Source organism: Leucopleurus acutus (assembly GCF_964270905.1).
Source record: "Leucopleurus acutus genome assembly, chromosome: 8".
NCBI classification, from domain to species: domain Eukaryota; kingdom Metazoa; phylum Chordata; class Mammalia; order Artiodactyla; family Delphinidae; genus Leucopleurus; species Leucopleurus acutus.
In genome coordinates this window covers 18,790,858-18,806,518 of record NC_139151.1, presented here as the reverse complement: position 1 = coordinate 18,806,518, position 15,661 = coordinate 18,790,858, and the positions used below count along the sequence as shown (strand labels likewise).

Genomic DNA, 15,661 nt, shown 5'->3' with positions numbered 1-15,661 from the left:
TGGATAAGAATCCGCCTGCCAATGCAGGGGACACGGGTTCGAGCCCTGGTCCAGGAAGATCCCACATGCCGCGGAGCAACTAAGCCCGTGCGCCACAACTACTGAGCCTGCGCTCTAGAGCCCACGAGCCACAACTACTGAGCCCACATGCCACAACTACTAAAGCCCGCGTGCCTAGAGCCCGTGCTCCGCAACAAGAGAAGCCACCGCAATGAGAAGCCCGTGCACTGCAACAAAAAGCAGCCCCTGCTTGCTGCAACTAGAGAAAGCCCGTGCGCAGCAACAAAGACCCAATGCAGCCATAAATAAATAAATAATAAATAAATAAATAAATAAATAAATAAATAAATTTATGGAAAGAAACAAAAAAAAGAAGGGCCCAGGGAGTCAGATTTCCTGCTGCTCCTTCCTGGACAAAGCTTACTGCTCTCCATGGCTCTTCAGGAATCCAAGGAGCCTGATGTCTATCAGGAGAACTTTGAACCCACGTCCTACCTGGACTACTTCAAGATGAACCAGGATCCCCTGGGTGATGAAGTCCTCCATTTCCTGCTAAAGCACTACAATATGACTTTTAAACCAGGTGCAGGTCTCCTTCACCTCTGAGGGGAGAGATGGGGGAGTGTGGGAGGAGGGGTGGCCATGCAAATTTTAAATCAGATGCTGGTCTTCTTCAATCAGAGGATAGGCTTAGGGTGGGTCTGGGGAGGGGTGGCCAGAGCATGGGCAGCAACTTGGGACCTTCAGAGTGTGTGGAACTCCCCTACGGGAAGACTTTAGATACACCTGGTGTGTGTATGGTGCATGGTGGGATGCCCTCAAAGTTGGTGGGGTCAGATTTCCTCCTCCCATAAAGTCTAAGAGCTGTGGTCTCTGGTGGTCCTGAGTGGGCCTGTCTTCTCCCTATCACTGGCTAAAGAAACTACAAGGGCATCAGAAAGTGTAGAAAGCCTTGGTCCAAATTCAGCATCACCACTCTTCTGCCTGCTTACCATGGTAGCCCATGAAAACAGGTGCTAGGCCAGCTGGACCACTAAAATCAAATAATGGGTATCTTTTCATCATTCACATGAGAATAAAACATAACCTGATAGCCAGACTTTTCCCAATTAAAATTTTCTGCCATCAAATTTTCTTAAGCCTTCGATGCCTGCTTCAATTTATTTGCTACTGTACCCTACGAATACAACAACAAACAGACGAACAAAACGTAGCAGCAGAACCCAGGAGCAAGTGAGCAGGCTAAGGGTAGCAGTCGGCCAGGACCCCTGGGTCCAGCTCATTTTCTCTCCTCTCAGCCTTGTTGTTTATCCTGGAAGCCCCTTGCCAGGGTCCAAATGCTACTGATATTTTGTGTCAACACAATCTCTCGTGGCTGAAGGGAAGCAAGACAGGAAGGGGAGACCAAGGGCTCTGTAAGCAGGCCCTGAATTCTCCTGTTTGTCCCCATACTGCCAAGCGAGTTTCTGGAATAGAGTTGGTACTTAATAAATGTTTGCTGATTGATCTTTGGAATGTTACCCCTGCTTCTAACACTAACCCTACCAAGACTCTCCATGCTGAGTGAGCTGAGGCAGTCAGTGCAGGCAAAGTTCCCAGTCCTGGAGTTTACATTCCCAGATGGTTGACTCCCGGTAGCCTCTCCCAATGGGACAAGGAAAGTGGAGCCTTTTGGGAAATGTGGACCTCAGAGCCCTGCCTTGGTACTGATGATTCAGAACATTCTTGTTCTAAAACAGGTGGGCTGGAAGGAAAACTCCTGGTTGATCTCAGCTCTGAGCCCACCATCTACCAGCTCCTCTCTGCCTGCGAGTCTTTCAAAGAGATCCTTGCCATCAGCTACCCAGACAGAACTGCCAACAGCTGGAGAAGTGGCTAAAGAAGACGCCAGGGGCGTCTGACTGGTCTCGGTGGTGAAATATGTGCGTGAGCTTGAGGGGAACCGGTAAGGGGGTTATTGTTTGTTTTTGAGTCTCCATGATACCAGGAGCTTCACTTAGCTCCCGAATCAAGAATTTTCCATGGGGCTCATGTAGAAATGACAAGGCAGATGGAGACAAAGAAGGAAGGAAGTCAGTGGGGTCCCAAGAAGAAAGGAGGAAGAGTGAGATATGAATCCTATAAAGACCAAAAGAGGGGACTTCCCTGGTGGCACAGTGGTTGAGAGTCAGCCTGCCGATGCAGGGGACACGGGTTCGTGCCCCGGTCAGGGAAGATCCCACATGCTGTGGAGCGGCTGGGCCCGTGAGCCATGGCCGCTGAGCCTGTGCGTCTGGAGCCTGTGCTCCGCAACGGGAGAGGCCACAACAGTGAGAGGCCTGCGTACCGCAAAAAAAAAAAAAAAAAAAAAAAGACCAAAAGAGGGAACAGAAAGAGCTGGCTAGAGACAAACTTGGTGTGGAAGAAACATCACCAAGGTCCACATGGAATGCCAAGGTCTGAGCCCAAGCAAATGGAGAACCCGCTGGGCTGCCTCCATTCTGATTGGCTGGTGCCCCTGTTGTTTCAGTTACAAGCTCCAGGGGGCTCTAAACTTGTGGAATCTTTTCGTGTATCTCAGGAGATAGGGGTGAGAATTAAGACAATCTTGCACTGCAAGTGGAACAGAATTTACCTACCTTGTGTATTTTCATTGAATTTCAGGGCATCAGGAAGGTCCACCATAGCCCTTCCACTCTCCAAATATCACCCTCCCTAGTTAGGTAAGATAGTTGAGGTTGTACATTAGATTCTTATTCCTTTTGCTTAAGACTATAGCTTTTTTTTTTTTGATTTTTTAAAATTGAGGTATAGTTAATTTACAATGTTGTGTTAGTTTCAAGTGTAGAGCAAAGTGATTCAGTTATACATATATATATATATTCTTTTTCAGATCTTTTCCATTACAGGTTATTACAAGATATTGAGTAGAGTTCCCTGTGCTATAAGTAGGTCCTTGTTGTTTACCTATTTTATATATAGTAGTGTGTATCTGTTAAGACTATGACTTTTTAAAAAATACAGAGCTGGAAAGAGTAAGCCTTTAAGTACTAGTCCTTATTCATACAATAATACGAATGCAGCCCGCATCCTGAGAACAGGTATAGGAAATGTATGAGGTGATGAGGAGGTTGAGTGGAGTGGCCAGGGGCCAAAGGGAGGGAAAGGTAATGGAGAGACTGGGGGCCCCAGCAAAGCGCCCCAAGCTCACTTAGTAGTTTTGCTCAGCTGATTCCAGGCCGACTTTCCGTTTCTGGAGGCACTTGTCTGGGTCGCGTTAAACACAGACTAGTAGAAAGAGAATGGGCTACCTGTCAGGGGTGCATTGCCGGCAGAGGGCCTGCAGGTAGACAGAGCGCTGACCGCAGGGCCGGCAGGTCCTGGGCTTGACTTTGTCCACAGCTGGTTCAGGACCAGGTCTCTCTCTGGGACTCAGTTTCTTCATCTGTAAAACCGGCAACCTGCTGTTCTGGGAGCCTGTGCGCCAAGCAGAGAATGGCTGGGAGTGATGTGCGCGGTCTACGCGATAAGCATGACCCAGCTGGCCCCTCTTTCCCTTTCCCTCCACTCCAGAGACAGGGGGCCGAGAAGGAGGAGGGCTTAAGGAGAGCCATCCGCCAGGTACTCAAGTGTGACATCCTGAAACAACAGCCCTTGGAACCTGCGGTCCCGCCCCTGGCCGACTGCCTCATTTCCTCCCTGTGCCTCAAGGCTGCCTGCCCCACCCTGAAGGCCTGCCTGGACGCACACCCTGCGTCACCTCAGGACCCTGCCCCGGCCCAGGGGCCATCTGATGCTGAGCGGGGACTTTGAGGCCAGCTTCTTCATGGTGGGGGTCAAGAGGTTCTCCTGCCCCTGGACGAGAAATTCCTGCGGGAAGCCCTGCAGGAGACCGGCTTCATCACTGAGAAGCTGGAGGAGTTTCCGCAGGCCACTGAGACCTGCTTGGATAACTGCTCCGACGACACAAGGTTCTTCTTCCTGGTGGCCCGGAGAAGGGACCGAGGCAGCGACTTGGAGGAAAGGGCAGCAAGCATGGCAGGGCTCCAACCATCACGCTGCGACCTCATTCGCGTTCCTCTCCATTTAGTCAGCTTTCCTTAGAACCCTTACCAGCAAATGATTGCCAGGTAAATAGGGATGCTTATCTCAAACAGAGAGGCTTATAATATGCTTCACTAATGGCCCAGGCTTGGGAAAAAGAATTGGACCAGAGAAATGAAGCTGTGCCTCCTTCGTGCTTCAGGATTGCATGGAATGAAGGGGAAGAATCCCTTCCCGCTCCCCTATTTTAGGCAATTCAGACTACACAACTTCTGCGCTCACTCCCCACCTGCATCCTCATCCCTGCTAATACTGCAGCCCCACCCCATGAAATGGAAAGCACACGCATGGATTTTGACACTTGGTTCTCTGGCTTACTTGCTCCTGTGACTTTAGGTGGGCACCTGGTATCTCAGAGCCTCAGTTTTCCTATCTCTTAAATGGAAATCATCACACCCTTCCCCAGGGTTATTGTGACACCCCAAAGATATAACATGAATGCACTTGGTACATAACCACGTTAGCAACTTCATGTGCTTTTTAAGTTTAGCTGACCTTATAGATGCATATCAAAAGCAGCTCTAAAAAGAGCAAGAGAAGTTGTTTTCCTTCTTTTTCCAGTGAAACCCTCCTAACCCAGTTTGGGGCAGGGATGGGACACTTGGAAAAGACTTTTTTCTAAGAAGTAGCAAAGAAATCAGTGAGATCTAAAGGGTGACCAAGAGTAAGCCAGGTGAAGGAATCGGGGGTGAAGGACAGGAACTTCTAGTACAGGTACTGAGACCCAGAGGGGAGATAACATACTGTGTTTGGTGAACTTCAAGAAAAACTGAAGACATTTGGGTACCAAGATTGTGGCCCTATCCCTCTAGGGCACTGCTGATACACCAGGCTCCTGGCATGGTAGAACAGGCCAGCGCTTCAAGGGGGCAGAGGAGTGTCAAATCAGTGACCGTGGGTGGCGTTGGAGGTGGGCACGCAAGCAATTTAGTCATTCAACAAATATTTGTTGAGTGTCTGCGTCAAGCTGGACTCTGTGAGGAGTGTCAGAACCTTTGCCCAGGGTTGGTCTTCGCACTAAACATGGTTGCAACATCTAAGCCGTTGATCACATTCTACACCGTGTGTGCATCTGGGTACATTCTTGTGTGTGTATGTGGGCATGTGCACACGTGTGTGTATGTATGTGTGTGTGTGTTTATGCTGAGGATGGTAGTAGGGATGGGTCAGTTCTATCCCTGGTGCCACCACATGAGTTATAGGTGAGGCTGCCTCCCAAAGGCTGAGGTCAGATCAAGATTAGCTACCAGGACTTGCTTGCAGTAGATGGACCCTGAGGCTGAGTGCTAACACTCCATCCCAAGAGAGCTCCAAGTATACACTGGCATGTGCAGCCAGAAAGCTGGGCTGGGCTGGGAGAGCATAAGGCAGGGAAGGAGGGCATATATGGAGGGTGCCCAGAGCGGGAGCTCTTGGCGGGATTGAGGTGCCCAGTCTCTGCCTTCCTGCAGGAAGTGTGGACGTGCACCTGGGAAAGTTTCTTCTGGGGTCCTAGTGTTAGTTACATGAGTTTTCACGTTGGGAGCTATTGGCTTCTTGACATGACATTCAAGTGTATGCTTTATGGGTTGCCTGTGAGCGGGCATTTGAGTGTTTACCTTCACGGGAGATGAGAGGTACCAATGTGTGTGAGCCGTGGCTGGTGACCGGAGAAGGTTTACAATTTGCTGAGGTAACGGGCAGCACACTTCTGTTAAGTTCTACAGTGAGGCAGAGTTAGCTTGGGAGAGGGACGATGATGGGAAGCACAGAAGAGGGAGGGATTAGTTCCTGCTCGGGAACTGAGGAAGGTTTCATGGAGGAAGTGGCAGCCAAGATGCGTTTTAAAGGAGGATGAAGGTTGGAAAAGCATTCCCCCTGGAGGAAACAATACTGTTACAAACGATGGCCTTGGGAAGATGCTGAGTGAATGATGTGACGTTTCCGTTGCCTAGAGTGTGGACTCCTTATGCGAGAGCAGAGGGAGGCGAGGGCAGGAGGACAACTTGGGACATTGGGCTCCGTGAGCCTCTCCAGTGGTCATCAGAGTTCATCAATAAATATTTATTTAGCATCTGCCAGGCACTGAGAACGCAAGAACAAATATGATACAATTCTTGCCCTTGCCGGGCTCACAGACAGTTATGACAGCCGTTATAGGAAGTGAGGGAACACAGAAGGAAGTGCCTAATTTGGGAGAGGTCAGGGAGGCATCACAAAGAGGTAATGTTTAAAGTGAGCCTTGAACTAACTGTAAATACCAGGTTGCCAGGCAGACAGTGAGGTGGCGGTGGGATGGGGTGATGACGGCATCTCAGGAGGAGGAAGCAGCTTGGCCCAGATGGGAGCCGTGGGTGGACATCGGGCACGTGTGCGGAACTTCGGTCGGGAAACACGTGCCAAGTGGCTGCTCCCTGCGGGGCCTGTTCTGTATTCTGGGGATTCAGTGAATGAGTCCAACAAGGCCCTACCCTCATTCTACTTGGGAGGGGCAGGGAAGGCAGGCAATAATAAAGGAGACCAAAACAAGAGTGTGAGAAGCCCCAAGAAGGAAACAACCAGGGCGATGCCGTGGAGAGTAATAGGCAGAGGGGGTGGGAGGAGATGCCTGGGATGAGCAGACCTAACTGGGGCCCCGCACAGCCAACGGTGTGAGAGCAGGAGCTCCTGGGGGAAGGGTGCCAAGCCCGGCAGCCCCCCTTCTTTATGACAGAGCTCCCCAAAACTAGTGCGGAGAAGGCCTCTGGAGGCAAAACCAACAGGCAGATGGAAACTGCCAGGCTGCCTGTTGGGTGTCTTGTCTGCAGCCCTCCCACAGGGAAGCCCCCTTTATTTATGTATTAAAAGATAAATCAAACATCTTTATTTAGTGTTTTAGGCATTCAGTTGGTTTTATTTTATTTTATTTTTATTTATTTATTTTTTAAAGGTCTTTTTTTAAAAATTTATTTATTTATTTTGGCTGTGTTGGGTCTTCGTTTCTGTGCAAGGGCTCTCTCTAGTTGTGGCGAGCCAAGACCACTCCTCATCGCGGTGCGCGGGCCTTTCACTGTCGCAGCCTCTCTTGTTGCGGAGCACAGGCTCCAGATGCGCAGGCTCAGTAGTTGTGGCTCACGGGCCTAGTTGTGGCTCACAGGCCATGGCATGCGGAATCTTCCCAGACCAGGGCTCGAACCCGTGTCCCCTGCATTGGCAGGCAGATTCTCAACCACTGCGCCACCAGGGAAGCCCGGTTTTATTTTCTTTTCCCTAGTACAAACAATGTTTCAAGGAATTATTCTCCATTCTATTCCCCCACATACAGATGCTTTAATATTACTAGGTAGATTTCTAAAAAATGGCTTTTGAGTCAAGAGACAATTTAAAAATTAATCTATGTTTCCATACTACCCATAATTTTTAAATTTTTTGGCCGCGTGTTATGCGGGATCTTAGCTCCCCCGACCAAGGATTGAACCCGTGCCCCCTGCAGTGGAAGCACAGAGTCCTAACCACTGGACCACCAGGGAATTCCCACTACCCATAAAATTTAAAGCAATTTGTTGCTCCACTGCTAATTTCATTGTATAGATATAAAACTTTGTACAATCTGTTTCTTGCAGAGTATTGCCCAAGGCAGTGATTCACTACATTTAAGGACATCGATTTCTGTGTCATTTAAGGACATCGATTTCTGTGTCATTGGTATCAAGTAGAGGGATGCCATTACAAAGGATGTTGTAGGACAGTCTTTGTTTAATTTCTAGGGATTGAAGACCTATAGGAGATCTTTGGCACATTTTCAGAGAGTTTCTAAACATCATGAAATGATGTTTATGATTGTGAAATAAAGTTCATATTTCATGGCAAGACAAGAAAAGTTTAAGTGCAAAAAATTCTCCTCTGCACTTTGGCCTCCCCTCTCCCCCCACTGTGCATTGTGTATCTTCATTACCCATCGACCAACCCTCCCGCATCAGCAGGAATAGCTGCTCAGCCATAAAGAGCAACATTCTCCCAGCACCAACAAGACAACTCCAATGATAACATTCCTTCTTGATCTCGTAAGGGGTCACATGACCTACCATTATGACCCTTAGATCTGGATTATGTAAACTCAATAATACTTCACTTGTTGGACAGACCTCTGTCTCAAAAACTTATATAACTGTGCCTTGAGTTCTAACGGCCCGAACAGTTCTCAGAGCTTTCTGAGATGCTCTTCCCGGGTTATAATCCTCAAATTTGGCTCAAATAAAATTTTCCATTTCTTTTTAAAAAATATTTATTTATTTAATTTATTTATTTTTGGCTGCGTTGGGACTTCGTTGCTGTATGCGGGCTTTCTCTAGTTGTGGCGAGCGGGGGCTACTCTTCGTTGCAGTGCGTGGGCTTATTGCGGTGGAGAAGCCCGCTTTATTAATTAATTAATTAATTAATATATGGCTGCGTTAGGTCCTAGCTGTGGCACGCGGGCTCTTCATTGCGGTGTGCAGGCTCCTCTCTAGTTGTGGTGTGCAGGTTACAGAGCATCTGGGCTTGGTAGTTGCGCTGCACAGGCTTAGTTGCCCCACGGCATGTGGGATCTTAGTTCCCCGTCCAGGGATCGAACCCGCGTCCCCTGCATTGGAAGGTGGATTCTAAACCCCTGGCCCACCAGGGAAATCCCAAAAAGCCCCCTTTAAAATGTTCAAGGCCTTCCTTCCCTTCCAGAGGAAGATCCCAGGCCCTCAGACCTCCAGGGCAAAAACCAGCAGTGAGTGGGGTGGGCAGTGCACTGCTGGGGGACAGCGCAGGTGGCCCTGCTGAAGGTGAGTCCTCGTGTGTGGGTGCCCTTGGGGAGAAGGAGGCAAGACAGCTGGGTGGCTCCCAGGGGACCAGTCCTAGCCCAGTTTAGGGTTAAGTTTCCCTTGTCCTTCACTCTGTGGACACAAGGGGGCAGCCGAGCCTTGAGCTTGGCAGGCTGCAGTGCCAATGGGGCGGGAGGACTCTCTTCCCTCAGTTTTTTTTCTTTTTTAATCTTTATTTTTGGCCACGCTGCATGGCTTCTGGGATCTTAGTTCCCCGACCAAGGATCAAACCCACGCCCTCGGCAGTGAAAGTGCGGAGTCCTAACCACTGGACCACCAGGGAATTCCCTCTTCCCTCCATCTTGCTCGTCCACGGACCGCTCATTGTCTGAGACCTGCTCTCCCGTCCAACCTGACCTCTGAATGCGGGAATCAGGAAGAGGACGGCCACTGCCAGGACAGAGAGTCCTAATCTTCACTGACCTTCACTTAAGCACATATAATTTGCACAGGCCCTGTCCCATCCACAATAGAGGCTAAGGCCCAGGAGAGCTAACTCAGATCTGCCCTCTCCAGGGCCCGGCTAGATACTGGCCCATAAGCAGCCTGGACACGCAGACCAAGGGAGAGACACCCCAGCTGACCTCTGGAAGGGCATCCTTCTGGGGCCTCTCTGCTGTAATGAAAACCTCCCCAAAGCCCATGAAGCTGGGGCAGGAAGGCCAAGTACCGTGGACAGGGCATAGTAAGCCCATCATATCCATCCAACAGCTGTTAGGCATGTGTTAAGGTCCCGAGCCAGTGCTAGGAGTACAAAGGGGAACTGGATTCAGATTCTTCCCAAAAGTTCACGATCAGGTAGGCAAATGGCCATTGCAATGTAGTGTGGTAAGTTCAGTGAGAGTTGTGCAAGTCTCAGAAGTGCATTCACCTAGAGTGTGCATGGGGTGGAGTGAGGTCAGAGAAGGCTTCCTGGAAGTAATGCCCAGGTTAAGGCTTAAGGATAAGAGGGTTTAACCAAGCAAAGGTAGAGAGGGCTTTTCAGGCAAGAGAAAAGTGTAAGCAAGAGATTGAAGAAACAACATGGGAGAGAGGTTCAAAGAAACTAATGTGTCTGAGAGAGTTCCAACCTAATACCCTTTAATGCTGCAACCATCTTATCAGGCTCAGGCTCTGTGATCTGGCTCTTGCCCACCTCTCCTGCCAGTTGAAACGGTTTCCTGAGCAGTTCTGTACGTTTGCGTGGGAGCTTTGGAGAACTGAGTTTTTCTAGGCCAGAGCCTACAGGATTAAGGGAAAATGGATGCTACAAGGAAGACTTGGAGGCTGGGTAATTAGCCTCTGGGTGAGCCTTTCCCTCTGGGGACCTTCCACATCCCTGTCCTTAACAAGTGACCTCCTTGCAAATTGGGGACTGATGGGGAAACTGACAAAGGAAGTAGTGACAGGGTGCTTTCAAGAGGAATCCAGAGACTGTAAAGAAACAACCAACACAATCTCAAAAATAAAAACCGTGAGACTAAAAACTGATTGACTAGGTCACATAAAAATTAGATTCCTGATTGGTAAAAGACCCCATAGCCAAAGTGATCAGGCAGACAGATTGGTAGGATTATTGGCAATGATAAAACCAATGGGGGGGCTTCCCTGGTGACACAGTGGTTAAGAATCCACCTGCCAATGCAGGAGACATGGGTTCGAGCCCTGGTCCGGGAATATCCCACATGTCACAGAGCAACTAAGCCTGTGAGCCACAACTACTGAGCCTGTGAGCCACAACTACTGAAACCCACGCACCTAGAGCCCATGCTCCGCAACAAGAGAAGCCACTGCAGTGAGAAGCCCGAGCACTGCAACGAAGAATAGCCCCCGCTCGCCGCAACTAGAGAAAGCCCGCGCACAGCAACGAAGACCCAATGCAGCCAAAAAAAAAAAAAAAAAAGAAAGAAAGAAAATAAATAAATATTAAAAAAAGTCCTGACAAGGAATTGATACCTTCTAGAATACACAATGAATACACAAATGAATAACAATGACAGGAGGAAGTCTGAAAAAAAAAAAAGGGAACAAGGATATGATGAGGAAATTTATAGAAAGGGAAACCCCAAAAGTCACAAACATCTTGGGGCAGAGATTGTCTAATTCTTCACCAATTTCCATATCCTCTTTTCTTTGGCACACAGGGTCACCAGGATTTTCTCTGGCCCAAGGAATGTGCCTGCATCTGTGCGTGGTACTACAAACATCCTGTGCCATTCTCTGAGGGCTCTCTCTTCCCTCCCCTGCTGGCTGCATGCAGAGAATCCAGCGGAGGACCCTGAGGCCCTAGGAAATGACAGAGCTACACAGTAGAAGCCTGACCATCTGGAGTAGTACTCTGCCCTTGACCCCCACTACACTGGACCGTGATGTGAACCAAAAATAAACATTTGCTTTGTTAAGCCACTGAGATTTGGGGTTTGTTATATCACTTAGCTTACTCACTATTTAGACGTGCTCAAGCTCACCAGAGAAAGGCAAAATTTAAAAAGGTGTATGTACCACTTCACTTGTTCTCATGAGACTAGCAAAAATTGGTAAAGTAGACCATTCTAAGAAGTGTGCTAGGGCTTGAAGGTGTGCATGTGCATACGGTAACCCAGGAACTCCCATGCACTGCTGGTAGGGAGGTAGACTGGTGGAGCCTTGCTGGGGGCAATCGGGTAGTTCTTAGTAAAATTAAATATGTGGATATCTTGTGGCTCAGCATTTCTACTCCTGGGGATATATCCTGTGAAAAGGCTCACACGGGTCTATAGAGAGGAGACATAGATATCTACAGAATGTTGTGCTGGGGAGTTAGGGGCAATTTGGGTGGCCATCATTGGGGGAATGGATAATAAACGAAGGGGATGCAAGTCATGGAGAGTGCAGTGGTCAGAAGTAATGGACCCCATGGGCACATAGCAATGAGAATGGGCCTTCAAAGCATAGTGGAAATGGTGTAAGTAAAAGCAGATGCATATGGCACTGTTTACAATAGCCAAGACGTGGAAGCAACCTAAATGTCCATCGACAGATGAATGGATAAAGAAGATGTGGTACATATAAACAACGGAATATTACTCAGCCATTAAAAAGAATGAAATAATGTCATTTGCATCCATTACATGGATGGACCTAGAGATTATCATGCTAAGTGAAGTAAGTCAGGCAGAGAAAGACAAATATCATATGATAAAACTTGCACATGGAATCTAAAAATAAAAGATACGAATGAACTTATTTACAAAACAGACACACAGACTTAGAGAACGAACTTATGGTTACCAGTGGGGAAGGGTGAGGGATAGATTGGGATTTGGGATTGACATGTACACAATGCTATATTTATTTATTTATTTATTTTTTGTGGTACGTGGGCCTCTCACTATCGTGGCTTCTCCCATTGCAGAGCACAGGCTCCGTATGTGCAGGCTCAGCGGCCATGGTTCACGGGCCCAGCTGCTCCACGGCATGTGGGATCTTCCCGGACCGGGGCACGAACCCATGTCCCCTGTATCGGCAGGCGGACTCTCAACCGCTGAGCCACCAGGGAAGTCCCCACAATGCTATATTTAAAATAGATAACCAACAAAGACCTACTGAATAGCACAGTGAACACTGCTTTATATTCTGTGTTAACCTAAATGGGAAAAGAATCGGAAAAAAAATAGATACATGTGTATGTATAACTGAATCACTCTGCCGTACACCTGAAACTAACACAACATTGTTAATCAGCTATGCTCCAATATAAAATAAAAATTAAAAAATGCATATGGAAAATCAGTACATATTTTACAAAAATACACATAAAGAATACACATTAAACACCTGGGAATGGTTGCCTAAGGGGATAATGAGAGTGGAAAATGGGAGGGAAAAAAGAAAATAGAATTGAATGTGTGAATTCATTTGCACTACACAGATTCTTCCTTTCAAAAGCTTTCTGACAAGAGATTGAAGACTGACAATCATGGCTTTCGACTTCTGAGGCTTGGTTTCCTTTACGAAATCTGATTTCCATGAGGTTATTACACCTCTCTTCAATTTTTAAAAAAGCCCACGTTCAGCCTTCACTGTGCTTTTTCCAATTTCACAAGCATTCTCTTTTAATCTCCTGACCTCCTGCTTTTTAAAAAACTAAACAATAAAGAGGAACAGAATTATAAGATCCAATCTTAGTCCAAAGAGCTCTTACTCAGAACATGAAACAATTTGCTTTTTACATATTAGTAAACAGAGGGAGAAAAGGATGAAATACATTGTGCTCTTATTTGTATAGCATTATTAGTGACAGGATGGGTGTCCTAAATATATATATATTATAACATTACAGTAATTAGTAGGAAACAAGAAAAAAATCAGTGGAACAGAGAAGACAGCCCTAGTCAGGTCTTAGTAAGTATTGTAAGGAAGCATGTGCCAAAGGAGCATCACACCAAGGAGGAAAGGAAGCAAAGCAAAAGAATCCAAAGAGCACAGAAGCCACTAAAGTTGCCAGCTTTTGCCAGGTGGGTGTCGTGGGAGTTCCGCCCTGATTTCCAGCCTCACTGTACTTCGATCGGCATGACATCTGCTGGGCACACGCGGATCTCCAGCAAGCTGGCCCCCTGATACAGCAAAGCCACTGGTCCAGGGCTCTGCCGGAAGCCCCGAATGCCATCTCCCCGCAGTTCACAAGCCGTGTAATGGAGATGGGTAGGGGCCGGATGCCTCTTGGCTGGTGATGAAGTTGGCTGAGGCCGAGGCTCAGGAATCCTGTTCTTTTCTGAGCAGCCCTCCCTGCTCCATCTCAATATCTTTTGTCTCCCCTCACTCTCCTTCCTGTAGCCAAGCAGCTCGCCACTCACATATTCCTCTCCTTCCCCTCCTTGCCATCCTTCGCAAAGCTTTCTGCAAGCTGGGCAATGGATTAAGTGGCTAGTTTAAAATTTGGACACTCATGAGTATAGATAACCAGAGAGATAACTGGGGAACCAGAGTTTCTAACTGAATCAGTGTCTGCGGCTGTGGGTTTTCAACTCAAAGCTCTGTGGGATGATGCATTGTTAGAGCCACAGGAAACGAAATGCAGCTCTCTGCACTCACACTGTCCCTCTCGTGGTCTGAGGGAACAGCCTCCTTTCTTCCCCACAGATAGGAGGACTCTCAACAAAAAAGAGAAGTCGAGAGGTGGTGGACTTTAAGAAAAACCTCCCAGGGGCTTCCCTGGTGGTGCAGTGGTTGAGAATCTGCCTGTCATTGCTGGGGACCCGGGTTTGAGCCCTGGTCCGGGAAGATCCCACATGCCGTGGAGCAACTAAGCCCGTGCGCCACAGCTACTGAGCCTGCACTCTAGAGCCCACAAGCCACAACAACTGAGCCCACGTGCCACAACTACTGAAGCCTCCATGCTCCTCAACAAGAGAGGCCACCGCAGTGAGAAGCTCGCACACCGCAACGAAGAGGAGCCCCCGCTCACTGCAACTAGAGAAAGCCTGCACGCAGCAGTAAAGACCCAACGCAGCCAAAAATAAATAAATTAATAAATAAATTATAAAAAAAATAAAAACGTCCCGGGACTTCCCTGGTGGTCCAGAGGGTAAGACTCCACGCTCCCAATGCAGGGGGCCCAGGTTCGATCCCTGGTCCGGGAACTAAGATCCCGCGTGCATGCCACAACTAAAGAGTTTGCCTGCCACAACTGAAGATCCCACATGCCCCAACTAAAGATCCTGCACACGGCAACGAAGATCCCGTGTGCCGCAACTAAGACCCAGTGCAGCCAAAATAAATAAATAAATAAATAAATAGAAAAATAATAACCTCCCCACGTCCCTGCAGTTGAGTCTCCCATAATCATCCCTGGCTTCACCGTATGTATTCATTAGAATCTCAAGCAGGCCCTGTGGGACCAAATCAAATTTGATGAGTTATCATTCTGCTTGTAATTTTGTTTATTTCTTAGTAATTACCAAGCACATGAAAGGCTCCCAGGTTGCCGGTTCCTCTGACAGCAAGATTTGCTTCATCCGGCTTTCCCTGGGATTCTGACCTGGGAGCTCACACCCGGCCTCAGGTCTGGTTTAGCAAAGAACCAGGAAGAGGCTCAGTGGACATGCCTCTCTGCCACATAACCGAGACCTGTCCCTCACTGCAGCAGGCAGAGGTAATGGGAGCAGGCTCTTAATTGCTGCGGCATACCTGGGCTTCCACTGCTTTCTTGGGTATGAGCAGAAGCCATGGAGTGTAAAAGGAGAGATCACTGCTGACTGGGGTCTGAATCATCTCTGGAGCATCCTGGGCCTCTGATCTAAAGTAAGCCTTCATGTCTGAAGCACAGAAGGACCTCTTCCAGAATTGGAAAGAGAAGCTTGGGGGGAAACTTGAGTGGCAGTTTCTGTAATGCTCCCCGCCATTCTTGCCCTATTTTGTTGAGGTAGTCGTTTATCCTTTACTGCCCTTGAGTGATTTAACCCCATTGGATTAAATTGAGTAAGAAGAGACTCGCTGAGGCCTGCCTCACAGAGGAAACTTGGGAAAACCTACATGATCAAGTACACTTGATCTCTAAATCTGTGCTTGTTTTGAAAGTGACTCTGCATCTAGATGTGCAGGATGTGTTTTAAAATCGTGAGATACAGCATACATAGAAAAATGTTCTAGAAAAATGTTCATAAAATATTTACATACGGTGTAACGATTAACATAAAATGAACACCAGGTGACCACCCCCGAGTCAAGAAACAGAACACTACAGAATTTTCTTCCACCTGAGCACAGCCCCTTTCTTTCCCTCCAGAGACAACCATTATCTTGGCACCTAA

At 48.0% G+C, this 15,661-nt stretch overlaps 1 pseudogene across 1 annotated transcript; it reads left to right on the top strand.

The window, feature by feature from the left end:
* The first annotated feature begins 400 nt into the window (after positions 1-400).
* LOC309964914 (nicotinamide N-methyltransferase-like) lies at positions 401-4,083 on the top strand (annotated as a pseudogene). The gene is made up of 3 exons: positions 401-583; positions 1,740-1,945; positions 3,553-4,083. The product of its transcript is annotated as a nicotinamide N-methyltransferase-like (transcript).
* Positions 4,084-15,661: the final 11,578 nt, after the last annotated feature.